The following is a 7,881-nucleotide window of genomic DNA, read 5'->3' on the forward strand; positions in this document are numbered from 1 at the left end:
AAAAATACTTTAGCTAATAAAGCGGTGAGCACAGCAAGGATCTTTTCATACCTGCACTCTTTAGTGATAAGAAAACATCACAGATTTGTGAAAGCCCATTTCCTTGGGAATCTAAAACATTACATATGAGTTCAATACCATGTGTTTCAAAATTCGACATTGTTTTTATAAAGTTAACAAAATAATTAAAATAGCAGATGGGGCAATTCGTAGCAGATGGGGGCGATTCTGAGAATCGCCGGGTGGTGGGTCGATTCTCAGAATTGAACCGCCACCACCCCGCCACCACTGATGGCGGGTCGATTCTGAGAATCGACCCACCACCCGGCGATTCTCAGAATTTCAAAACCCAAAGCTTTTCAAATGGTTTTACTGAATTTGCTAGGTTATTTTAGTTATATAAAAATGGTTTTTTACACGGTCAAATCAAATCAGTGGTGTGGACAGTTCTTCCAGCTGAGTGACTAATAAAATCGTTTTTCATTATCAGGAGAACAACATATTCATAAACCACCCCCAGGTCACGCAAGTGTCTGCATGCCCTAGCCAGTGTAACCTGGAAATGCGTCCCCAAAGCCGAGTAACAGGACTGCCGAGAGTATAAATTTGTCAATGCAACGAATTATGCTGGCACGCAGTTATTCGACAAGCAATAGAGTTGGAGTACCAACTGGTTTTCAAATCAATTTCAAGGCTTCTGAGGGGGAACACTCTGGGTCCCTCAATTTTCAGAATTGAAGTTATGGATGCATACCAGAGCTGCAGCCCTTATTAATTGAAGTTTCATTTCAAGCAATTAAAGTTCATCTCAGGAAGGCTGCATGAAAGAGAGAAAGCAATTATGTCTGAGATGGAAACCCATTCTTCATCTGTGAAGAAATTCACAATGGATGCCAGGCATTCTTGCAAAATGCTAGAAAGACAAAGAAGTTTACGATCTAAAAAGAACCGTGTTACCATGACTGCCAAATTCTCTGCTTCAGAGGCTGTTAAAATAGACCTCGACTTCCTTGCCCGGCAGCAAGCAGCCACAAATTTGACCCAAGACCGAATATTCTCTGGCGGCCCATCGTAGGAAAAATCATCTTTATCTTGTGAGAGCATCCGCTCATCTCCCATACAATCTTCCAAATATCCGTATATTTGAACAGTTTCTTTAATTTGATCATAGGTAGGAACCCAATCAAGAGTACAAAAGCTTGATGAACCCTCAGTTCCTGAAAGAATGATGCTGCATAAGAAATCACAAGCAGACATCTCCACATTTTCATTTGACGTGTGTGCCATTAAATTGAAGGCCCAACATACAGTAAAATCATCACAGTGACTATGAGATAAAATCAAGTTGAGAAGCCAACACTTCTTAAAAGCTCTACCATGAAAGACTCTCCATTTTCAGCACTCAAGCCTGTTGTCAACGGATCATGGGCCTTTTTCTTATTCCTGTGGACATCACCTATAGTGTTTTGAGTTTTTTTTTTCAAAATGCGAGGCGGGTCGAAGGATTTGTACCTGAACGTGCCGAATTATTTGAGATCGTGAAATTGATGTCAGAGATCAAGTCGTCCAGTGCCGTTTGTTTTCTCGCATCCGCTTTTGTTGGACACAACATCCAGGCATTGAACATATTGCAACATGTGGTGGATCTCGTCTATTGTTTGCGATGACGTGTTTGCTTGTGACAGTTCGATAAGAAGACGTGATGAAGCCGTTCATAATGGAAGACGGTTGTGTGCCTGAACTGGGTGCAACTGCAGGCTGTTGACGGGGTTGAAGCCAAATCTACCCGGAGCCTTGCCGTCAAACTGGTAATTTACTGCACCACCGTTGTTTTCTGAAAGTTTTTGCAGTAGGGGACACACATCAACTGTTGGAACAACCAGTTTTGGAGAGGATTTCTGAGAACCAAATATTCTTTCACCCCATGATGACTTAGTCTACCAAAACGATTATCAGAGATATGACTATAAACCCCCACATATACAAAAATACTTTAGCTAATAATGCGATGAGCACAACAAGGATCTTTTCATACCTGCACTCTTTAGTGATAAGAAAACATCGCAGATTTGTGAAAGCCCATTTCCTTGGGAATCTAAAACATTGCATATGAGTTCAATACCATGTGTTTCAAAATTCGGCATTGTTTTTATAAAGTTAACAAAATAATTAAAATAGCAGATGGGGCAATTTGTAGTAGATGGGGGCGATTCTGAGAATCGCCGGGTGGTGGGCTGATTCTCAGAATCGACCAGCCACCACCCCGCCACCACCACTGGTGGCGGGGTGGTGGCGGGTCGATTCTGAGAATCGCCCCACCACCCGGCGATTCTCAGAATTTCAAAACCCAAAGCTTTTCAAATGGTTTTACTGAATTTGCTAGGTTATTTTAGTTATATAAAAATGATTTTTTACACATTCAAATCAAATCAGCGGTGTGGACAGTTCTCCCCGCTGAGTGACTAATAAAATCGTTTTTCATTATCAGGAGAACAACATATTCATAAACCACCCCCAAGTCACGCAAGTGTCTGCATGCCCTAGCTAGTGTAACCAGTATATCTTTTTCTTTCTCCTTTGAAATGCTATGTGCGTCAATGTCACTATTAATGTTAAATTTCTCTTTCAAACAATTGCAAAGCCATGAAAGGGTGGTAAAAGACATTGATACGGGCTGGAAATGCGTCCCCAGAGCCGAGTAACAGGACTGCCGAGAGTATAAATTTGTCAATGCAACGAATTATGCTGGCACGCAGTTATTCGACAAGCAATAGAGTTGGAGTACCAACTGGTTTTCAAATCACTTTCAAGGCTTCTGAGGGGGAACACTCTGGGTCCCTCAAGTTTCAGAATTGAAGTTATGGATGCATACCAGAGCTGCAGCCCTTATTAATTGAAGTTTCATTTCAAGCAATTAAAGTTCATCTCAGGAAGGCTGCATGAAAGAGAGAAAGCAATTATGTCTGAGATGGAAACCCATTCTTCATCTGTGAAGAAATTCACAATGGATGCCAGGCATTCTTGCAAAATGCCAGAAAGACAAAGAAGTTTACGATCTAAAAAGAACCGTGTTACCATGACTGCCAAATTCTCTGCTTCAGAGGCTGTTAAAATAGTCCTCGAATTCCTTGCTCGGCAATAAGCAACCACAAATTTGACCCAAGACCGAATATTCTCTGGTGGCCCATCGTAGGCAAAATCATCTTTATCTTCTGAGAGCATCCGCTCATCTCCCATACAATCTTCCAAATATCCGTATATTTGAACAGTTTCTCTAATTTGATCATAGGTAGGAACCCAATCAAGAGTACAATAGCTTGATGAACCCTCAGTTCCTGAAAGAATGATGCTGCATAAGAAATCACAAGCAGACATCTCCACATTTTCATTTGACGTGTGTACCATTAAATTGAAGGCCCAACATACAGTAAACTCATCACAGTGACTACGAGATAAAATCAAGTTGAGAAGCCAACCACTTCTTAAAAGCTCTACCATGAAAGACTCTCCATTTTCAGCACTCAAGCCTGTCATTAATCTGAGCTCGCTGTTTTCTGAAAGTTTGTGCTGTAGGGGACACACATCAACTGTTGGAACAACCAGTTTTGGAGAGGATTTCTGAGAACCAAATATTCTTTCACCCCATGATGCAACCTCAACTGTTGCAGCAATATTATGCACCTGCCTTTCACACTCACTAACAAACTCAGACAATTGCTCCTCTTTCTTCTTTCCTCGTTTATCATCATCCTCATCTGAGCTATCAGATGAGTACATCCTTGCTTTTTTCGACTCTCTTTCAACAATTTTAATCTTCTCTTGATAATGGTCATGAAGAAGCTCGTCCAAACCAATGAGAATTGCACTTTTTTTTCGGTCCGGAGCCTTGTGCAGAGCCTTGGGGGCGTCAAGTCCTCCATTTCAAAGTCCAAAAAATTGGTGTCCTCCATCTACTCTGGAGCGAAATTATTAATTGAAGTTTCATTAATATAATTAACTCATTATTATTATATTCGATGAAAATCATGTACATACAATATAATTGTGAAATATAACCATGGGCTATATATAGCTTCTATTCAGCTTCTGTACATACAATATAATTATATATAGCTTCTATTCAGCTTCTGTACATACAATATAATTCTGCTCCTATGGTTTCAATTCAGCTTCCGTACATACAATATAATTGTGAAATATAACCATGGGCTATATATAGATTCTATTCAGCGTCTGTTCATACAATATAATTATAATTATATATAGCTTCTATTAAGCTTCTATACATACAATATAATTATATATAGAAGCTATATAGCTTCTATTCAGCTTCTGTACATACAATATAATTATATATAGCTTCTATTCAGCTTCTGTACATACAATATAATTCTGAATAATTGTGAAATATGAGCCATTTATAGCTTCTCTACATACTATTATTTATCACAATGAAAATATGTTATCTACAATTATTTTTATCAATGGTGGTAACCTACATGCTTTTACTTTTATGGCATGTTTCTGATTTTCAAACTAAAATATTAAACTCATGACAAAGTCAATTTTTTTTTAAAAAACATCCTCCAACTAGATTATCAAAAAAATTATTTACCATCTTCCAAATTTAAAATATTTATATTTAATAGATAAATTATCCCATAAATAATAATTTACCAATCACCTATAACCTTAGTCTCTATCAAATAAATAATATAAAACCTATCACTTCTGAATTGACATGAGGTTCGCTTTCAATCTTCTGATATTTTCAGAGGAAAAGATATTTCCAATAATCCTGTGGGTACTTAGTAGCAAGTGCCTTCACTTTATGAATCCCATATTTTTCATACTCTACATGCTGCCTTGTCCTTAACTTATCTTAGATTTGGTACTGTTGTGTGGAAAAATCCTAGCACTGCGAAAGATTTGTGGGAAAGGGTCACTCAGGTGGATATTTTGTAGTGTGTGTCTTTAAAATTGAGGCAGAAATGGTATCATATCTATAATATTGGGGAAATTCCATGGAATTTTTAAGCATAAAGTTGAGGCAGAAATGGTATCACAGTAATAATATTCAGGAAATGACATGGCAGTATGTGACCGGCCATTTGATTGTTTGTGGATATAATTGTTTGTATGTTGTTTTCATGTTAATACTGACAATGACGATCAATGAGAAAAGAGATGAGGTGTGATACATCTTACAGTGTGTCCATTCAGCAAGATAAGACTCCCACAGATCTTGTACATATTCTTCTCACAATTCACCACTTGTTATAGGTACTTCTGCCAAGTTTTTCTTTACGGAAACTGCGAATGAATATTAAGCGGAAGTCAATTTAAAAAACTAAGTAATATATCTTTTACATTGAATTAATGGATAATCTTGTCGTCAATTTAAAAAACTAAGTAAAATATCTTTTACTACCGATTTTCCTCACTCTCATAAATATTTGATTTAGGATCAAACATAATATGATATAATTATATAACTGAATAATAAGAAAATAATCAAATTAATGACTAAATGATAGATATAAGATCAAATTAATGACTAAATGTCGGATATAAGATAGTTGGTAATAGGGTGTGTTGTGAAGGCAATGTCAGATATAAGATAGTTGGTAATAGGGTGTGTTGTGAAGTCATTAGGGTTATTATTGACTCCTTAAATATGACTCAAGGATTTCTAAAAGTATTCTTCCAATATTAATGAGTTTCTATGTCTACAATGTAATCACCACAATAAAATAATAAGCATTTACTACCAACTAGATGTTCATAGCCCCATAAAAGGTTTTTATATCCCTCGTTACTTCCCCCATTGGGGTGCTTTTCATTTATTTTATTTCTCCCTTTTCTTTTATTTAGATATGAGGATGGGTAACATCTAATTGATAATAGTGGGGGAAGCAACACACTCAATAACCATATTAATAGGGGTGTCTCCTTATATTGGGTGTAAATTCTTGACCTAATTGACTTTTTAGAATTGTTGCCAAGGGAGATGTTTTTATGTTGTTGTTAAGATATTCGTAGTGAATTTGATAAATGTAATTGTTTCTCAATGGTAATTTATGTTAACGGAGGTCCAAACTTAGTTTGCTCATTTTGGTTGTGTTTCCCATTGTGGTATTAGCGTCCATGTGCTCCTCATGAGTCACCTGCAACAAAATAAGACAAACACAAAATACCATGTAACTATATTTAAAACGCCATCAAAGTTATTATTGTGGTTCATAAGATGACAGTGACAGTGACCTTCCTTTAAAGGTTTGGAAATAAATTAAAATAGATTATTATTATGGCCTTAGATACTCTAATCAAAGTAAATCGAGTGGTCGTAGGTAGCTCATCATATTCTCCCTACATGTGGGGCATGATTTCACTGATGATACATTATTAGGATTGTGATTGATACTAGAGTTATCTTCTAGGAACTTGCTTGTTTTTTCCAATTATTTCATTCTTGAGAGAAAATCCTCTGGCATCTAGGTTTGGGATTTATTGATAGCAAATGAAGTTATCCTACCTTCATTTCTCAGGAACACATTTATGAGGGAGTAATAAGGTTCTTGAGGTGTAACTGAGTTGCTTTAGCACAAATGAAACTTGCTTCTGGGATTCCTTGTGAACTTTTTGTGAACATATTTTATGGAGAGGGTGATCAGTTTAGCGAGGGTCATTAGAGGAGATTCACTGTAATCTGACTCCAGTTCCTCTTTTTAGCGAAATCCTAGCCTCCTATGAATTTGTCATGCTCAAAATTAAAATAAGGATAATCAGAAAAATGTGCTTGATGTGATATGGTAAATTTTTCCATCTATGTTTAGGTATAATAACCATGGCATGTAATGGTTGAAAACATGTTGAATTTATACTTAGGAAAGAAAAATGATATTCTACCAAAAACATTAATGTGTTTTTTTCCTCATAAACAACTTTGTTTGGCACATAAAAATTTGGTTTTACTAGCATTTTTTAAAAAGTTTGAAAATTGACCCTAAAAAAAAAAATCATCGTTCTAGTATCATCACTTTTTCGTTTTGAAGTTATATTTTGCACGAAAATTTCATATAAATTTCTTAGTCACTGCCATTTTTAAAACATGTTCAAAATTGACCCCTTAAAAATAAAATCATCGTTCCAGTATACACACTTTTCACTTTTAGCACTGTTTTTGATGTTTTTTCAGGATTTTTTGGCCAGAGTTCCCGTTTTGAGTTTACAGTTCCCGTTTCAAAGTTTACATTGTTTTTGCTTGCCAATGAAAAATACCGACCATAGCTACTTGAATTTTCACAAAATTACATTTTGAAAATTCAATTTTTCTTTTTAAAAAAGTTACAATGGTACTTTGTCTCAAAATAAATTTTCTTTTGACTCTAGCATTTAAAATATGCTTTTCAATAATAAATACAAGTACATTAAGTGACCAAATATACATTATTAATGCCATCCATAGTTACAAATTCAACACTCCCTCTTAACTAGGGAGGTATTCATAATAATTATCATAGGTTATCTCAAGTTCACAAATTTCTCTAAATAAAAGGTTATACATCATCACCCAAATCATCTTCTATAATCAACATCTTCTACTGGGCACTTTTGTGGTAGTATCAAACCCATGGCAATGCCATGAGCATATTAGGATTCACTTCTCCAGAGTGATCGGTCCTCAAATCCCAAGGTCTCTCCCTAGGCTAGAAGGTTGAGACCCTTAACTACTAAGAACTCACCCTCCCTTCCTAGTGAGGACTCTAGGACAAAACCTTAGTCAACTCCTCTCTAGCTAGTGATCATGTATAGATGATGAGAGGACCTCACCCTACTGTACCTGGTGTGTGATTATGGTCCAGGATCTCACTCCACCCT

General features: G+C 36.4%; 2 pseudogenes; both read right to left on the reverse strand.

The window, feature by feature from the left end:
* Positions 1-783: 783 nt before the first annotated feature.
* Positions 784-2,144, reverse strand: LOC149203705 (uncharacterized; annotated as a pseudogene).
* Positions 2,145-2,901: 757 nt separating this feature from the next.
* LOC149203706 (uncharacterized) lies at positions 2,902-3,950 on the reverse strand (annotated as a pseudogene).
* Between the last annotated feature and the right edge of the window lie 3,931 nt (positions 3,951-7,881).

The sequence above is a fragment of the Pinus tabuliformis genome, chromosome 2_1, assembly GCF_031772625.1.
Source record: "Pinus tabuliformis cultivar Carrire ecotype Pingquan chromosome 2_1, CPIR1, whole genome shotgun sequence".
NCBI lineage: Eukaryota > Viridiplantae > Streptophyta > Pinopsida > Pinales > Pinaceae > Pinus > Pinus tabuliformis.